The 20,978-nt window shown below is 38.3% G+C and overlaps 1 pseudogene; it reads left to right on the top strand.

Annotated features, from left to right (window-relative positions):
- The first annotated feature begins 5,551 nt into the window (after window positions 1-5,551).
- On the top strand, window positions 5,552-7,176 carry LOC137223086 (ATP synthase subunit O, mitochondrial-like; annotated as a pseudogene).
- Window positions 7,177-20,978: the final 13,802 nt, after the last annotated feature.

The raw sequence follows: 20,978 nt of genomic DNA, 5'->3' as shown, positions 1-20,978 counted from the left end.
GATTCAATGCAATCCCTATCAAACTACCAGTGGCATTTTTCTCAGAACTAGAACAAAAAATTTCACAATTTGTATGGAAACACAAAAGACTCCGAATAGCCAAAGCAATCTTGAGAACGAAAAACGGAGCTGGAGGAATCAGGCTCCCTGACTTCAGACTATACTACAAAGCTACAGTAGTGAAGACAGTATGGTACTGGCACAAAAACAGAAAGATAGATCAATGGAACAGGATAGAAAGCCCAGAGATAAACCCACGTACATATGGTCACTTATCTTTGATAAAGGAGGCAGGAATGTACAATGGAGAAAGGACAGCCTCTTCAATAAGTGGTGCTGGGAAAACTGGACAGGTACATGTAAAAGTATGACATTAGAACACTCCCTAACACCATACACAAAAATAAGCTCAAAATGGATTAAAGACCTAAATGTAAGGCCAGAAACTATCAAACTCTTAGAGGAAAACATAGGCAGAACACTCTAGGACATAAATCACAGCAAGATCCTTTTTGACCCACCTCCTACAGTAATGGAAATAAAAACAAAAATAAACAAATGGGACCTAATGAAACTTAAAAGCTTTTGCACAGCAAAGGAAACCATAAACAAGACCAAAAGACAACCCTCAGAATGGGAGAAAATATTTTCAAATGAAGCAACTGACTAAGGATTAATCTCCAAAATTTACAAGCAGCTCTTGCAGCTCAATAACAAAAAAACACACAACCCAATCCAAAAATGGGCAGAAGACCTAAATAGACATTTCTCCAAAGAAGACATACAGATTGCCAACAAACACATGAAAGAATGCTCAACATCATTAATCATTAGAGAAATGCAAATCAAAACTACAATGAGATATCATCTCACACCAGTCAGAATGGCCATCATCAAAAAATGTAGAAACAATAAATGCTGGAGAGGGTGTGGAGAAAAGGGAAGACTCTTGCACTGCTGGTGCAAATGTGAATTGGTACAGCCACTATGGAGAACAGTATAGAGGTTCCTTAAAAAACTACAAATAGAACTACCATATGACCCAGCAATCCCACTACTGGGCATATACCCTGAGACAACCATAATTCAAAAAGAGTCATGGACCAAAATGTTCATTGCAGCTCTACTTACAATATCCAGGAGATGGAAACAACCTAAGTGTCCATCATCGGATGAATGGATAAAGAAGATGTGGCACATATATACAATGGAATATTACTCAGCCATAAAAAGAAACGAAATTGAGTTATTTGTAGTGAGGTGGATGGACGTAGTGTCTGTCATATAGAGTGAAGTAAGTCAGAACGAGAAAGGCAAATACCGTATGCTAACACATATATATGGAACCTAAGAAAAAAAATATCATGAAGTATCTAGGGGTAAGACAGGAATAAAGACACAGACCTACTAGAGAATGGACTTGAGGATATGGGGCGGGGGAAGGGTAAGCTGTGACAAAGTGACAGAGTGGCATGGACATATATACACTACCAAACGTAAAATAGATAGCTAGTGGGAAGCAGCCGCATAGCACAGGGAGATCAGCTGTGTGTTTTGTGACCACCTAGAGGGGTGGGATAGGGAGGGTGGGAGGGAGACGCAAGAGGGAGGAGGTATGGGAACATATGTATATGTATAACTGATTCACTTTGTTATAAAGCAGAAACTAATACACCATTGTAAAGCAATTATACCCTAATAAAGATGTAAAAAAAAAAAGCTAAATAAAAAACCCTTACCACCAAATATACCAAACTACACCTCTTTCATTAAGTGAATTACTAGTGTTTCTATACCTGGAATGTTACATATGTTTTATTTACTAGATGTTTACATTTTGGGAAGGAAAACAGTATTGTTTGTTTAAAAAAATTAAATATTTGTAATTTGTTGTTCCCGACTAAAATTTTTATACCATAAGAAAATTTGTTCTTTTCTCATGAATTTATAATTTCTAAATGAAGACAAGCAAGTATAAAATTGGGGGAAGAATGGGCTGTATTAATCAAATGATATCTTGATGTTTCTAAATAAGAAGATTATTTTATTTTTAACACTAAACATGGGAGCTGTTTCTTAGCAAACTTGTTTGAAAGGACTAATGTTGTACTGTGTATTAAACTGCCCCATCCTGTATATGACGCAGATTTGATCTTTGTCTTCTTAAGTTCCTCTACTTTATAATGGTGGTTTTACTTTAAAAAAATACTATATTATTTCATGTCTTTAAAACAATGTTTAAATGTGATCTACAGAATATTACAAATGATTTTTTTAAAAAGTGCTGTGAAAATATTACAACCTAAATGAACTAAAAAAAAAATTAAAAAAAAAACTAGTGGTCAGTATCTCATCCTGTATCTCTGATAAACAAAATACATAGGTTCAATAACTGAGAGTTGAAAGATAAAGTTATCTCCTTTCACTATTATACCTAACAAGCACCTTCAAAATGTATACCTTCTGGGCTTCCCTGGTGGCACAGTGGTTGAGAGTCCGCCTGCCTATGCAGGGGACGCGGGTTCGTGCCCCAGTCCGGGAAGATCCCACATGCCGCGGAGCGGCTGGGCCCGTGAGCCATGGCCGCTGGGCCTGCGCGTCCGGAGCCTGTGCTCCGCAATGGGAGAGGCCACAACAGTGAGAGGCCCACGTACTGCAAAAAAAAAAATAAATTATAAATAATTAATTAAATAAAAAAATAAAAATACATAATCAGAGAACTTGAGGTTTCACCTTGGAGAGGTAGAGAACTGGAAAAAAGCACTGTGCTACCCTTAGGAAAAAATAGCTGGACACACTGTAAATTAACAATTTTTCTTGAACCCATCAGAAAACTGAGGTCATAGTGTGAACAACTAACAGAAAATCTGAAGAGACAGGCATAAGCACAAACAGGACCTGCGCATTTGCTTATTTGGGCCAAATGCTCACAAATGCCATACAAGCTAATAAGAAGAATCAGCCAGTAATTTTTAACTAATCAGATAGGCTAAGCATAGGCTAGAATAAGACTGTGATGACCCTGGGAGCCAGACTTAGGGGCTGTTGTGCCTTCCTGTAAGCTTTCTCTCCAGGAATCCCACAAGATGCTCATAGGATAAATCAAGATGAATCCTGAAAAAGCTTCCCCCATGATACTGGCTAGATACTGGGAAGAACAGCCACCACTGAAACCCTGCCCAGACCCATGTCCTCTATATCTCCTAAGGAATACAAGTCTAATCTGCAGAGGGAAGGGCAACAAAATTGTTGCCTGAGGCAACTGGTGGAAACCCACTGAAGCTGGAGAAGAATAAAAAGGAAAAAAAGTTCTACCGCTGGGAGAACTAGCCCCAATATTACATCTGAAAAAGGGGCAGGAACACTTCTGAATGAAAATGATATAGTCAGAAACTTGGATCTATATGAAGACATGTAGAGTGTTGAAAGTAAATGAGGATAACAAAAATGTCTTTGTTTTTAATTGCTGTAAAAGATAATTAACTATATAAAGCAAAAAAGCTGTAACAATATATTGTGTTTACAGCATATAAGGCAATAACTGGGAATACACTGTTATAAGATTAATATACAGATGTTAAGTGGTATAATATTGTTTGAAGGTTGACTCAGATTATTTTAAAATATTACTGTAAATTCCAGAGCAACCACTAAAAACGTTCTTAAATGACATCTAAATATTAAGTCAACAGAGGAGATAAAATGGAATCATAAAAAAATGTACAATTAAACCCAGAGAAGTCAGCAAAAAATAATGGAACAGAAAACATCTAGCCTTAAGATTAAAGATTTTAATCCAACCACATTAATAATCATTTTAAATGTGAATTGCCTAACATACCAGTAAATATATATATATATATATATATATTGGATTGGATAAAAAAACAAAACCTAACCATACACTAACCACAATAAATTCACTTTATATATAAAGATACAGATAGGTTTAAAACGAAAGGATACATATCATGAAAACACTAAAAGAAAGCTGGAGGAGATATATTAACTTCATAAAAAATAAACTACACAACAAGGAATATTATATTATCAGACCAAACAGTGATGTGACATAAAGTGATCAGTCATCCAGGATGACATAATAATCCTATATGTGTATACATCTACACTTTAAAATATGTGAGGTAAAAACTAAAAACAGATAGGAATGAAAAGATAGACATATTCACAATTATAGCTGGAGATATCAAGATGCCTCTCTTAGTCACTGATAGAACAAGTAGGAGGAAAATCAGTAGAAATATAGATGACCTGGACAACACTAAAAGTCAACTCGACTTAGCTGGTATTTATAAAACACTCTACCCAACAACAGCAGAATATAGATTCTTCCCAAGTTCAAACAGAACATTCCCAAAACAGACCATACTCAACCCTAAGACAAACCTTAACAAGTATAAAATAGAAATCATACAAAGATAGTATGTCTTAAACCATAACAGAATTAAACAAGATATCTGAAAAAAATCCTGAAATATCTGGAAATTAAACAACACACTTCTAAGTAAGCCAAGAGTCAAGGAGGAAGTCCCAAGGGAAATTTTAGAATATTTTAAACTAAATGAAAATGAAAATGTATCAAAATTTGTGGGATGCAGCTACAGCAGTGCTTCGAGGGAAATTTATAGAATTAAACATTCATATTAGAAAAGAAGACCTGAGATCAGTAAACTATGCTTGAATAAAGAAATTAGACAGCAAGAATAACAAATCCAAAGCAAGAAGAAGGAAGGGCATAATAAAGATGAGAGCAGAGATAAATAAAATTTAAACAGAAAAATAACAGGAAAAAATCAATAAAGCCAAAATCTGCTTCTTTGAAAACATCAATAAAATTGATCAACCTCTAGTCTGGCTGAAGAAGACACAAGTTACCAATATTAGGAATAAAAGAGGGGATATCACTACTTATCTCACAGACATTAAGATAATAATAAAAAATTATATGGCCATGTATTTGGCACAATTACACAAAACTTAGATGTAATATGCTAATCCCTTAAAAGGTGCAAAATACCAAAACTCACCTAAGAAATAGATAACATAAATATTTCTATATTGATTAAAGAAATTGAATTTGTAAGTTAAAACCTTCTCCCTGCCCTGAAAAAAAAGAAAACTCCTGCCCCAGATGGTTTTACTGAAAAAATTCTGAAAAATTTACTGTAAAATACAACATTCAAAGAAGAAATAATAATTCTACCTAATCTTTGTCAGAAAGTAGAATACTGAATACTTCCCAACTGATTCTATGAGGCCAAATTATCCTAATGTTAAAACCAATGACATTACAAGAAAGAAACACTTATAGCCCAATATTCCTCATGAACACAGATGCAAAAATCCTCAACAAAATAGTAGCTAATTGAACACAGCAATATATTGAAAGGATAATACATAACACACAAGTGAAGTTCACCCCAGAAATTCAAGGATGGTTCAACATTTGAAAATCAATCAATGTAATTCACTGTATTAACAAACTAAATTTTAAAAGAAAGACCTCTGACCTACAGCCACCCAGAAGAAGATGGCCACCCCAGCAGTGTCTGGGCTCTCCCTGCAGGTGTGATGCTTCAGCACATCTGTGGTCAGGCCATTTGCCAAGCTTGTGATGAGGCCACCTGTTCAGATATATGGTATGTTTTTGTTTTTTTTTATATGTACGAGAATATTTACTGCAACGTTAGGTATTTGTACTTGCAAAAACACTGGACACAACTTACAGCTGTTAAAAAAAACAATGGCAATTTGCCCACATACTACCACAAAGGCAACTGCAGAGCAATATATATAACTTCACTGCTGCAAAACAAACTAAATAGTTTGTATGTCTGCATATCTATAGAAAAATACTGGAAGAATACCCACCAAACTACATATTCATAGCGACTGTCTCAAGTAAGGAGATTAAGGAAGGAATAAGACAGACCTTTCCCTTTTTTTTTTTTTTTTTTAACTGCTATTTTGTTTTTTGTATTGCTTGCGATTTTTACCATTAGCCTATAGTGCTTTTGCAATTTAAAAAGCAGGGAGCAGGGGAGAATGAGGAAATCAATGTTGGCAAGAACTCTGCAGCCCCTCGCTTAACAATTAGTAAATGCTACCATGGCAGGGACAAGATACTTCCTGAAGACCATGAGAGGAATGAGACAACGCCCCTCTTCATCACTTTCCCCCAGCCTAACATCCACTCACGGCTGTGCTTTGGTCACGATCCAGCCCCACCCTTCCAAGGTCAGCTCACAGGGCATGTCCTCCTGGATGCCTCCCCCAATACCTCCAGGCAGAGTCAAGGAATCTCCCCTTCGGACTCCTTGTCCATACTTCAGCAGACACTTATCACACTGCCACAATTATTTGCCCACAAATCTGTCCTCCCAGCTTGCTCTTTGTGTCTCCAAGAGCAGCGACTGTTCTCACCATCTTGCACTCCCTGGCAGTCAGCACAGTGACGGAGCTTGTGAGATGTACAAAGGACCCCAGGGCACCGTGGAGGCTGTGGTACAGGAGGGAGAGCCCTTGGCTCACCCTCACCTGCTGTTGTGATGTCGGGAAAGCTAACGAATTTATCTGCCTCTCGGGTTTTTCATTAGTAAAGTTTGAAAAACATGAGATCTGACTGCACGAGGTACGCAAAAGCGTTTTCTGATATGCTCTTTATTCTACTGCATTTAAACAGGATAAACTGAAGCAAGTAGAAAAGGAATAGTACAAATCTTGAAGGAACCCAAAACGGCTGCTTCTATTATGAATCCCTATGCAAAGCGTTCCATTAAAGTGAAAAGCTTAAATGACATGACAACAAAAGAGAGGTTTTCTCCCCTCATGTCCAACCTGCTCAATTTGCTTGCTGAAAATGGTCACTTGAACAATATCGCTGGAGTTATTTCTGCCTTTTCTACAATGAGTGTCCACCATAGAGAAGCACCTTGCAGAGTTACCACTGCAACTTCTTTAGATGAAGCCACTCTTACTGAATTAAAAAACGGTCCTGAAGAGCTTCCTAAGTAAAGGCCAAGTATTGAACTTGGAAGTTAAGACTGATCCATCAATCATGGGTAAAATGATTGTCCATACTGGAGAGAAATATGTTGAATGTCTGCAAATCCCAAGATTCAGAAGCTGAGCAGAGCAATGTGGGAGAGTTTCTAAAAGTTGATTTTCTGTCAGTGAAAATTCTTAAACTTGGAGCAACAATAAAATGCTTCCTGAACAGAAAAAAAAGAAAAAGATCTCAAAAGATACAAAAAAGCATTCAAGAAAATTCAACATCCATTAACAATAAAAAAAAAATCTTCATCAAATTAGGAACAGAAGAGAATTTCCTAAGCTTAATAAAGGACATCTGTGAAAAACCTATAGCTAACAGCATAGTTAATGGTGAGAGAATGAATTCTTTCCCTTTAAAATCCAGAACAAAGCAATGTTTCACTGCTATGATATATAATACCATACTGGAAGTTCTAACCAGTGTTTTAAGAAAAAGTAGCCTTCACATAAATATGCCAAATTGTTTTTTGACAAAGGTGCAAAAGAAACTCAATAGAAAAAAAATAGTTTTCTCAAATGGTGTTGGAATAACTGGATGTCCATAGGCATAAAAAAGAAGCTCAACATAATCCTACTACCTTATACAAAACATTAACTCCAAGTGGAAAAATATATCATATACCTAACTTAAAATTATAAAACTGTCTAGAAGTAAACATAGGGGAAATGTGTGACCTTGGGGTTTGGCAATGAGTTTTTAGAGACAGTATCAACAGCATGATCCATAAAAGAAAACACTGACATAGGCATACCTCGTTTTACTGAGCTTTGCTTTATTGTGCTTCGCAGATACTGCATTTTTTTTTTTTTTTTTTTTTTTACAAATTGAATGTTTGGCAAGCCTGTATCATCAGATGCTGGTTAGAATTTTTCACCAATTAAGTATTTTTAAATTAAGGTATGTGCATTGTTTTTTTAGATATAATGCTATTTCACACTTAATAAGCTTCAGTATAGTGTAAACATATTTTTCATATGCACTGGGAAACAAAAAACTTCGTGTTAACTCGCTTTACTGTGATACTCACTTTATTTCAGTGGTCTGGAACTGAACATACTATATCTCCAAGGTATGCCTGTAAATTGGACTTGATCAAAATTAAAAACTTCTGATCTACAAAGACACTGTTAAGAGAATAAATACTCAAGCCACTAACTGGGAGAACATATCTGCAAACCACATATCCAATGAAGGATCTGTATAAAGAATATACAAATACTCTTCAAACTTAATAAGAAAATTTCCAATTAGAAAATGGGCAAAAGACTTGAACAGACACTTAACTAAAGAATGGCAAAGATATATGAAAAGATACTCAACATCATTAGTCATTAGGGAAGTGCGTATTAAAACAACAATTAGATACCACTACATACTTACTATAATGGCTAAAATAATAGTTAAAAAAACTAACAATACCAAATGCTGGTAAGAGTGCACAGCAATAGGAATTATTTATTGTTGGTGGGATTGCAAAAATGTTATAGTCACTCTGGAAAATTCTGGCAGTTTTTTCTAAATTTAAGTATACGTTTACTGCTATGGACCAAATGTTGGGGCCTCCCTAAAATTCATATCTTGACACCTAATTCCCAATGTGACGGTAAGTGGAGGTGGGACCTCTGAGTGGTGATTAGATCATGAGCCCTTATGAATGGGATTAGTGCCCTTATAAAAGGGACTCCAGATTGCTCTCTTGTCCCTTCTGCCATGTGAAGACACAGCAAGAAGATGGCCATCTATGAACCAGGAAGCGGCATCTTTCATCAGACATGGAATCTGCCAGCAATCTGGACTTGCAACCCTCCAGAACTATGAGAAATATTTGCTATTTAAGCCACCCAGTCTATGGTATTTTTGTTATAGCAGCCAAACAGACTAGGACACTTACTGTATAACCCAGCAATCCTACTTAAGATAAGTAGCTGTATTCATAATTACCAAAAAGTGGTAACAATCAAAATGTCCTTCAACAGGTGAACAGATAAACAGTGTTATATGCATACAATGGAATACTACTCTGCGACAAAAATGAATAAGCTATTTATTCACCTAACAACTTGGCTGAATCTTAAATGTGTTTTTCTAAATGAAAGAAGCCAGATCTAAAAGGTTACATATTGTATGATACTATTTGTATGACATTATAGAAAAGGAAAAAAAAAGCTATACTGAAAACAGACCAGTGATTTCCAAGAGTAAAGGGAAGGAACAGGGGTGGGTCACATATGGAAATGTTAGGGTAATGGAACCATTCTGCATGGAACTGAGATGGTCAATATATGACCCCATGTATCTGTCAAGACCCACAGAACTGCACTTGACGAAAGTAAGCTTAACTGTATGCAAGTTTAAAAGACCAAGAGGGATGCCAGGATGAAGTGCAGACTGTGACAAATGAATATAACTGTGTTATAAAACCATGACATGATCTCACTGAAGGGGATGGAAAAACAACTGACCTAAGTAACTCTGGAAAACAGTGTTCTGACCAGATAATGTAAGACTAAAGAATAAAAAAAGAACTAAGCACTGTGCTTTAGTTGGTAAATATGTTTCTCATACTGGTTAACAAATCTGCGACTACTTTACGTGCTCAACAGATAAACTGTAGACACAGCCACATTTCTCATTGTCAGAGTAAGAAGAGACACACAGGCGAGGGGGAAGGCTAGAATGAATGTTGTGGTGTTGGATTACAGACAAAGGTATAAACTCATCATCATGTACAGATACCAAAATACAAATGTGTCTGCATATATGAGTTAGCATACTTAAATATATTTACTAGTTCTGTTTTCTGTGCAAGCATAGAAGCAATGACACTTCTAAAGCAACAAGTACAACTAGCTCCAAGATCTTAGTTTCTCATTATCATTATCCAGTAAAAATAACCAGGGCTTCCTGGAGTAGGTGTGGGGCGTGGAAAATACACGCACATCTTATAGTTCCAGAAAGTAAGGAAATACTTTCTTTAAAATGGGAACATGTCAAAAGGGCACAGGAGGCAACAATGAAAGAGCTCCCAATGTTGGAATAATCTGAACGACAAAATAATGACAGTAATGGATTATACCCAAATAATAAAATAAATATCAGTGACTCCACACTGGTATGTAAGGGAAGGGGACAAACGTTTCTTAAAAAGAATTCCAAATAACAAATGTAAGAGGAATGAAAGAAAGAGAAAATCACCATTAGAACACCACAGTAGAAGTTATGGTTCAAGATGGTGAAGTAGTAAGATCCCGAACTCACCTCCTCCCACAGACACACCGAATATACAGCTACATATAAAACAATTTCCTCTGAAAGAAACCACAAAACTAGCTGAAAAACTCCTACGCAATGGGCGACCAAAAAACCCCACATCGGAACAGGCAGGAGAGGCTGAGACACAATCTTGCTGAAAACCCCACCCCTAGTGTGGTGACCCACAATCAGTAGGAAACTCACAACTCCAAGCTTCTCCCTGAGGAACAAAGGGTCTGAACCCCACACCTGGCAACTTTTAAGACCTGCACCTGAGAGATGAGCCCCCAAAACATCTAGCAACACAGGACTTGCATCCACAAAACACAGAAGGCTATAGTGAACTGAGAAACAGTTCTGAGGACATCCTGGGCCAAGCGGTGAGGAAGCTGACTGAAACACCCAGTCTTTCTGTAAAAGAGGTCTATTTGCTTATCTTAAAGCTTTGGTCTAAGGGGCAGGCATCTAATGTAACACACATTAGGCCCCTACTGAAATATTCTCCAAAGATAACAGAGGACACCTTTGTACTCTCCCTCTTTTTTTTTTTTTTTTTTTCCGGTACGCGGGCCTCTCACTGCTATGGACTCTCCCATTGCGGAGCAAAGGCTCCAGACGCGCAGGCTTAGCGGCCATGGCTCATGGGCCCAGCCGCTCTGCGGCATGTGGGATCTTCCCGGACCGGGGCACGAACCCGTGTCCCCTGCATCGGTAGGCAGACTCTCAACCACTGCGCCACCAGGGAAGCCCTGTGCTCTCCCTCTGCATAACTCCAGGTCATGGTATCTCCCAGAAAGGGGTTAGTGCACATATCTGGTGCCCTAGTTTTTGTGCATATCACCCAAGAGTCACCCCTTGACTGCTGGCTCTGGTGGACAGAAAGGCTTATATTCGTAAGTCCCACAGGACTGTAAAAAACAGAGTTCTTAACTGGCTATTCCCCCAGGGCATGGTGGAGAAGCAGCAGACTGACATGCCCAGTCTTTCTGTGAAAGCAGCTTATTAATTTATCTTCCTACCTGTGGCCTGAGGGGCAGGCTTCAACTAAAACAAGTATATAAGGGACCATTGAAAACCTCTCCAGAGACCAGAGAGGCTGGTGGGTGCCATCTTCATGTTTTCCCTCTGCCCCAAGTCAGGTCACCAGTGTCTCTCTGAGAAAGGAGCTTGTGCACATGCCTGGTACCACAGCTTTTGTAGCTGCCACCCAGAGGACACAGCTCTTGATAGCCTGGCTCTGGTGGCTAGTAGGGTTGGGTTTGTGGGTTAAATGGGATGGAAGCAAACAAAGAAAAGTTCTTAATTAGCTGTCACCCCAGAACTCAATGCAGAGGGAGCAAACTGCAAAGCCCATTGCTGAGTCTTCCCATGAAACAGAAAAGCCTACTGCTGAGTCTTCCCCCAAAAGTCTTCATACTTTAAAAGCTGATCCCTGAGGGTCCAGCTTCCAATCAGTCTGCATCTAGGTAATGACTGAAGTCCTCCCTTTTGGGACAATGAAAGATTTTGGCACATGCTCAACTACAGAGAGGCACTAAGAACAAAGTAGACTACTTAGACAACCACAAGAGTTTGAGATATCAATGGCATTTTTCACAGAACTAGAACAAATAATTCTAAAATTTGTATGGAAACACAAAAAAACCCTGAATAGCCAAAGAAAAATCTTAAGAAGAACAAAGCTGGAGGTATCATGTTCCCTGATTTCAAATTATACTACAAAGATACAGTCATTAAAACTGTCTGGTATTGGCACATAAAGAGACACATAGATCAATGGAACAGACTAGAGAACCCAGAAATAAACCCACACTTATATGGGCAATTAATCAACCACAAAGGAGGCAAGAATATACAGTGGGGAAAAGACAGCTTTTTCAACAAATGGTCTTGGGAAAATTAGACAGCTACATGCCAAATAATCAAACTGGACTACTCTCTCACACTATGCACAAAAATAAATTCAAAATGGATTAAATACTTAAATATAAGATTAGATACCATAAAACTTCTAAAAGTAAACACACCCAGTAAGCTCTTTGACATCAGCCTTAGTAATATTCTTTTGGATATGTCTCCTCAAGCAAGGGAACGAAAGCAACAATAAACAAACGGGACTACATCAAACTAAAAAACTTTTGCAGAGCAAAGGAAACTATCAACAAAATGAGAGGCCACCTACTGAATGGCAGAAAGATATTTGCAAATGACACATTTGATAAGGGGTTAAGATCCAAAATATAAAAAAACTCATACAACGCAAGATCAATAAAACAACCCTATTAAAAATGGACAGAGGATCTGAACAGACATTTTTCCAAAGAAGACATACAGATGGCCAAAAGGCAATTGAAAAGCTGCTCAACATCACTAACCATCAAAGAAATGCAAATCAAAACCACAATGAGATACCACCTCACACTTGTCAGAATGACTATCGTGAAAAAGACAACAAATAACAAATACTGGCAAGGATGTGGAAAAGGGAACATTCATACACTGTTGGTGGGAATGTAAATTGGTGCAGTCACTATGAAAACAGTATAGAGATTCCTTAAAAAATTAAAAATAGAACTACCATATGATCCAGCAATTCCACTCTTGGGTATTTATCCAAAGAAAACAAAAACATTAATTAGAAAAAATATATGTTAATAGCAGCATTATTTACAATAGCTAAGATATGGAAGCCACCTAAGTACCCACCAAAGATGAATGGACAAAGATGTGGTACCTATACATACACATATATGTATATATACATACACACACACAGAGGAATATTACTCAGCCAGAAAAAAAGAATGAAAACTTGCCTGACACGACAACATGAATGGACCAAGAAGGTATTATGCTAGGTGAAATAAGTCATGTAGAGAAAGAAAATACTGTATTATTTCACTTATATGTAAAATATAAAAAAACACAAATGAATAAACATAACAAAACAGAAACAGAATATACCATCAGGCCACTCAAGATGGAGATTCTCTTGCTCTCTGTACATCCCTTGCTCAACCAGTACATGCTTTATCTACATGCTACTCAAATGACTAACCTTCTCTCTCATTCATAGAGCCTAATCAGTAACTGCCTACATGGTTGCCCCCAGCATCAGATAGTGATTGTTATAATCTTTAGATCAGAAAGGCTCCGCCCTCCTAGTTTATCAAAGGGGTTATGATGGACATGCCCCTTTGCTGGTTTCCCTGGTAACCAATAAGCCAACCTGATGTCAATTCCACCTACAACTAGTAACCTCCCTCTTCCCCTAGTAGCAACGACAGCTGCTGTGTCCTGCCTGCTGTCCGCCATACATGGTGGAGTGCTGCTCCAGGAACTCCTTGCTTCAGATGTGTAAGATCCTCTATCCAATAAACCACCGATATCGCTGTCTATGGGCTTTTTCTTCAGTCTTGAGGCTAGGCAATTACAAAACTTGCAGGCCTGTGGAATGCAGCTCAACCTAGTTACAGATATAGAGAACAAACAGGTGGTTGCTAGATGGGAGAGGGGCTGGAGGGGGTGGAAAGAAATAAATGAGAGAGATTAAGAGGTACAAACTTCCAGTTGTAAAATAAATGAGTCACAGGTATGAAATGTATAGCGTGGGGAATACAGTCTGTAACTCTGTAGTATCTTTTTATGGTAACAGATCGTAACTATATTTACTGTGGTGATTATTTTGAACTGTGTAGAAAGATCAAATCACTATGTTCTGTAACAGGAACTAACACAATGTTGTTGGTCAATTATACTTCAAAAACAAATAAACTCATAGAAAAGGAGACCAGACTCATAGTTACCAGAAGCAGGGATTAGGAGGAGGAGCAATTGGACGAAGGCAGTCAAAAGGTAGAAACCTCCAGTTATAAGATAAGTAAGTACTGGGGAGGTAAAGTACAACATGATAAATATAATTAACACTGCTGTATGTTATGTATGAAAGTTGTTAAGAGAGTAAATTCTGAGTTCTCATCACAGGAAAACATTTTTTTCTCTTTCTTTAATTTCATATCTATATGAGATGATGGATGTTCACTAAACCTATAGTGATAATCATTTCATGATGTATATAAGTCAAATCATTATGCTGTACACCTTAAATTCATACAGTGCTGGATGTCAACTATATCTCAATAAAACTGGAAGAGGAAAAAAGACAATAGAAAGGATCAGTGAAACTAAGAGCTGGCTCTCTGAAAAGATAAACAAAATCGAAAAACCTTTAGCTAGAGTCAACAAGAAAGAAAGAGAAGGCTCAAATAAATAAAATCATAAATGAAAGAAGATACATTACAACTGATACTACAGAAATACAAATGATCCTAAGATACTACTATGAACAATTATACACCAACAAATTGAACAACCTAGGAGAAATAAATTCCTGGAAACACACAACCTACCAAGACTGAATCAGGAAGAAGTAGAAAATATGAACAGACCAATTACTAGTAAGGAGACTGAATCAATAATCAAAAACCTCCCAACAGACAAAAGTCCAGGACCAGATACCTTCACTGGGGAATTCTACCAAACGTTTAAAAAGAATTAATACCAATCCTTCTCAATCTCTTGCCAAAAATGCAAGAGGAAGGAATATCCCAAAACTCATTTTATGAAGCCAGCACTACCCTGACACCAAAACCAGACAAGGACAGCACAAGAAAAGAAAATAATAGGTCAATATTCCTGATCAGCACAGAAGTAAAAACCATCTACAAAATATTAGCAAACTGAATTCAACAATACATTAAAAGAAGGATCATGCACCATGATCAGATAGGATTTATTACAGGGATGCAAGGATGGTTCAACACCTGCAAATCAATCAACGTGATATATCAAGTTAACAAAAAGAAGAATAAATATAATTGTCTCAATATATGCAGAATTCAACATCCACTTATGATAAAAAACTCTCAACAAATTGGGTATAGAGGGAACATACCTCAAGATAACGAAAGCCATTTATGATAAGCCCACAGGTAACATGATACTCAACGGTGAAAAGCTCAAAGGTTTTCCTCTAAGATGAAGAACAAGACAAGGATGCCCACTCTTACCACTTTTATTAAACATAGTATTGGAGGTCCTAGCTAGAGGCAAGAAAAATAAATGAAAGGCATCCAAATTGGAATGAAAGAATTAAAACTATCTCTATTTGCAAATGACATATTACAAATAGAAAACCCTAAAGACTTAGATCTAATTTACAAATTCAGTAAAGTTGCAGGATACAAAATCAGCATACAAAAATCTGGTGCATTTATATACACTAATAAAGAACTATTGGGGCTTCCCTGATGGCACAGTGGTTAAGAATCTGCCTGCCAATGCAGGGGACACGGGTTCAAGCCCTGGTCTGGGAAGATCCCACATGCCGCAGAGCAACTAAGCCCACGCGTCACAACTACTAAGCCTGTGCTCTAGAGCCCACGAGCCACAACTACTGAGCCTGTGTTCTGCAACTACTGAAGCCCACATGCCTAGAGCCCATGCTCCACAACAAGAGAAGCCACCACAATGAGAAGCCCGCGCACTGCAACGAAGAGTAGCCCCTGCTCGCCACAACTAGAGAAAAGCCTGTGTGCAGCAACAAAGTCACAACACAGCCAAAAATAAAAATAAAATAAATTTTAAAAAAAAGAACTATCAGAAAGGGAAATTAAGAAAATAATCCCATTTACAATTGTATCAAAAAAGAATAAAATACCTAGGAAGAAATTATCCAAGAAGCTGAAAAACCTGTATGGTGAAAACTATAAGACGCTGATGAAAGAAACTGAAGATGACACAAATAAATGGAAAAACATTCCATTCTCATGGATTGGAAAAATTAATATTGTTTATATGTCCATACTACCCAAAGCAATCTACAGATTCAGTGCAATCCCTCTCAAATTTCCAATGGCATTTTTTTCAAAGAAATAGACAAACAATACTAAAATTTGTATGGAACAACAAAAGATCCCAAATACCCAAAGCAATCTTGAGAAAGAACAAAGTCAGAGGCATCATGCTTCTTGATTTCAAACTACACAATAAACTACAGTAGTCAAAACAGTATGGTACTGGCACAAAACAGACACACAGATCAATAGAATAGAGCAGGGAGCCCACAAATAAACCCACGCATGTATGGTCAATTAATTTATGATAAAAAAGCCAAGAATATACAATGGTTAGTCTCTCCAATAAAACTGGACAGCCACATGCAAAAAAATAAAGCTAGACCACTATCTCACACCATTCACAAAAATAAACTCAAAAAGGATTAAAGACTTGAACATAAGACTGGAAACCACAAAACTCCTAGTAGAAAACATAGGTGGTGAGCTCCTTGACTTTGGTCTTGGCAATGATTTTTTGAATTTGACACCAAAAGCAAAGGCAACAAAAGCAAAAATAAACAAGTGAGACTATATTCAACTAAAAAGTTTCTGCACAGGAAAGGAAACCATTAACAAAATGAAAAAGCAACCTATGGAAAGGGGAAAAAATTGCAAATAGTATATCTGATAAGGGGTTAATATCAAAATATATAAAGAGATCATAAAGCTCAATATAAAAACCCCATACAATCTGATTTTTAAAATGGGAAGAAGATTTGAATACACATTTTCCCCAAAGAATGTATACAGATGGCCAACAGGTACATGAAAAAATGCTCAACATCACTAATCATCAAGGAAATACAAATCAAAACCACAATGAGGTACTACTTCACATCTGATAACAGCTATTATTTAAAAGACAAGAAATAACAGGTGAATAGATATAGAGAACAAACGTATGGACACCAAGGGGGGATGGGGGGTTGGATGAATTGGGAGATTGGGATTAACATATATACACTAATATATAGAGAATAGATAACTAATGAGAACCTGCTGTATAGCACAGGGAACTCCACTTCACTGTACAGTAGAAACTAACACAACATTGTAAGACCACAATACCCCAATAAAAAAAAAAAAGAAAGAAAGAAAGAAATACCAGGTGAGGATGTGGAGAAAAAGGGAACTCCCATACACTGTTAGTGGGAATGTAAATTCCTTCACTGGTAATGGAAAACAGTATAGCGGTTCCACAAAAAATTAAACATAGAACTACCATACGATCCAGCATTTCCACCACTGGGTATTTATCTTAAGGAAATGAAAAAAGTAACTGGAAAAGATATCTGCACCCCCATGTTCACTGCAGCATTATTTACAATAGCCAAGACATGAAACAACCTAACTGTCCATCAATGGTGAAATGGATAAAGATGATATATATATATATATACACACACACATATATGTATATATACACACAACTGAATATTATTCACCCATAGAAAGAAGGAAATCTTGCCATTTGCAACAACATGGATCGACCTTGAGGGCATTATGCTAAGGGAAATAAGACAGAGAAATACAGATACTGTATGATCTCACTTACATATCGAATTTTTAAAAAATGAAGTCATAGGGCTTCCCTGGTGGCGCAGTGGTTGAGAGTCCGCCTGCCGATGCAGGGGACACGGGTTCGTGCCTCGGTCCGGGAAGATCTCACATTCCGCAGAGCAGCTAGGCCCGTGAGCCATGGCCGCAAGGCCTGCGCGTCCGGAGCCTGTGCCCCGCAACGGGAGAGGCCACAACAGTGAGAGGCCCGCGTACCGCAAAAAAAAAAAAATGAAGTCATAGATTCAGAGTACAGATGGGTGGTTGCCAGAGGCAACGAGTGGGGATGTCAAAGGTACAAACTTCCAGTTATAAGTCCTGGGGATGTTATGCACAATATTTGCTAAGATAGTAGATCTTAAAAGTTCTTATCACAAACAAAATATTTATAACTGTATGTGGTGATGTTAACTACACTTGTTGTGGTGATCAACCTGCAATATATACATACACTAAATCATGTTTTTTTTTAAATAAATTTATTTATTTTTGGCTGTGTTGGGTCTTCATTGCAGTGCACAGGCTTCTCATTGCGGTGGCTTCTCTTGTTGCTGAGCACAGGTTCTATGCGCACAGGCTTCAGTAGTTATGGCTTGCAGGCTCAGGAGTTCTGGCACACGGGCTCTAGAGAGCAGGCTCAGTAGTTGTGGCACACGGGCTTAGTTGCTCCATGGCATGTGGGATCTTCCTGGACCAGGGCTTGAACCCGTGTCCCCTGCATTGGCAGGCGGATTCTTAACCACTGTGTCACCAGGGAAGCCCTAAATCACATGTTTTACAACTGAAACTAATATAATGTTATGTGTCAATTATATTTTAATAAAAAAGAAGAAATTTAACTGAGAAAACTTATTTAAAAAAATAAGAATACCACAGTAATAACTGCTTTAGGCAAAATGAAAATTAGTCAAACTCCAGGGTGAAACAGGATATTTACATAGCCTCAAATTATCTCCCTCAAAATATTTATTAACATGGTGGTTTTAACATATGTCTATAAACTGTGATACTCTTCTCTCCAGGAGATGTATCTCTATTTCCCTCCCCTTGTGTGTATGCTGGACTTCCTTCTAACAGAGTATAGAAAAGGGAAAATAGTAACTTCAGAGTGGAGAAACCTGACAGACACAACCTTAACAAGTCATCAAGGTTAACATCACCACTAATAGTTGCTGATATCATGTACTCCTTGATATGCCACAAGATGCGCACTTTACCTCCACAGTAGTCTTACCAAATATCCTTAACTCTTGTTTAAGCATGAGAAAACATTAGGCAAATGTAAATTGAGGGCCATTCTACAGAATATCCAACTGGTACTCTTCAAAAGGATCAAAGTCATAAAAAGGAAAGACTGAGAAACTACCATTTAAACCACAGAAGACGAAAGAGACATGACTGCTAAGTGCAATGGGGTATCCTGGGTTGAATCTGGACATTAATTAAAAACCTGGTGAAATCCGAATAAAGTATATAGTACAGTTAGTAGTTTTGTACCAATGTGAATTGCTTAGTTTTGATAAATGTACTATGCTATGTAAGATGTTAACACTAGGGGAAACTGGATGGAAGAATGGAAGAGTATAGAGGAACTCTATCTTTACAAGTGTTCTGTAAATCTAAAATTATTACAAAATAAAACATTATATACATATGCTTTATCTTTAAGAGTAATTTTTAACCATTCCTTTTACTTCTTTAGCTTCTATTTCCATTCCGTGTCCCTACTCAAACTGATCCTAATGTAATTATATAATTTTGTACTTAGAAGTTTTATTCACCATCTTTACCACACTTCTTGGCAACATTTGAACTTTTTAATCTCCTGTAAGCAAAAGTTTCTAAATATTAAAGGAAAAAAAACCTAGACTGAGTTATCATTACAGTTATCAACGAGCACTTGATCAAAACGTCATAATCAACACATTCTGATAACCACTAAAGAATATGCTGCTTTTATTGAAAATGCACTACTTAATGAGAGAAATGATGTTGTTTTTTCTCCCAATTAACCCATGTATTTGTGGACGGATATTACTTCTTGCTATAATGAGGTAGCACACCATCAATTCTGTTATTTTTTCTATTTTTTAAAAGTGATTTAACCCTTGAGAAGCCTTTCCCACGTAAAGAAGTAGAGGGTCATTTAAATTTTTTTATAACAATCTCACTCAATTCCATGAGTTACATGCCAAATCTTGTTTAGTAAAATACTAGTTAAAATATTTTCAACGGTCTCTCAGCAACACCTCTATCAGAGCCTCCTTCAATTTTCACAAGAGCCAAGAACTGAGGACAGGCACACTGGGTTTGCCATACCTGTTTTCAGGACTGTTCCTGGCTTGGCCCCATGTGAAGCTTCTGCAAGAATCCAGGGTGTTTTTTTTTCCTGTAAACAATAAAGACACCGTGAGGCCAAACCCTGTCCACAGGGACCTTCTCAGAGTATAACTGGGGACAAAGCGAAGGCTTTCCTTGAAACTACCCACACACACACACACACACACACAGGGCTGCCTCCAAGGACCCTAGATAAGGAGACCCCATTCCAGTGCTCTGTCAGGATCGAGTGAGTAGGGGACAGGTGTGCGTAGAGGGTGTCGAGCAGGGGAGCGAAGGGGCCGAACTGCTCAACGTTACCGGCGTGCTCCAGCAGTCAAGGCGGCCAAGAGGCCTGGATACCCACCCTCGGAAAGCTGGGAACACAACCCGCGGCCTTAAACGTGCGCGACGTTCTGCGGCATCCCGACGCTTGGCGACGCAAGCCGTGGAGCGCGGCGGGCACGCGTAGGCGCAGGCGCGGGGGGCGGTAGCTTGAGCCTAGGAGACGGTTGGTGACTGGTTGAGGCAGAGCGCGGGGGCGTCAGTCCCTGGCCTGCAGGGACGCCGTGAGGCAGCCATTAGAAAGACGCAACCCTGGCCGTGTGGTTGTCAGGCCAAGCGGTTTGAAGTGAGAGGTTGAGGCAGGGAGGAAGAAGCCACGGCGTCGGCGGCAGCCGGCCGGCGAGCACCCGGCCTGCGGCTCCGTCAGAGCTGCCCGCCGGCAGGGTCTGGCCAGCAGGGCAAGAAGGACAATTTTGGTGAGTGGATGTTAGGCTGGGACTCGGGAGGCCGCCAACGGGAGGGCCGATGCGGGTCTCAAATGTATTCTTTTTGTTGTTGTTGTTTTTCCTGACACCCGAGGAAGGGCTTTTCAC

This window comes from Pseudorca crassidens, chromosome 4 (assembly GCF_039906515.1).
Source record: "Pseudorca crassidens isolate mPseCra1 chromosome 4, mPseCra1.hap1, whole genome shotgun sequence".
In the NCBI taxonomy this organism is placed as follows: domain Eukaryota; kingdom Metazoa; phylum Chordata; class Mammalia; order Artiodactyla; family Delphinidae; genus Pseudorca; species Pseudorca crassidens.
The sequence above is the reverse complement of the archived record's forward strand: the minus strand, read 5'-3'. Positions and strand labels throughout refer to the sequence as shown.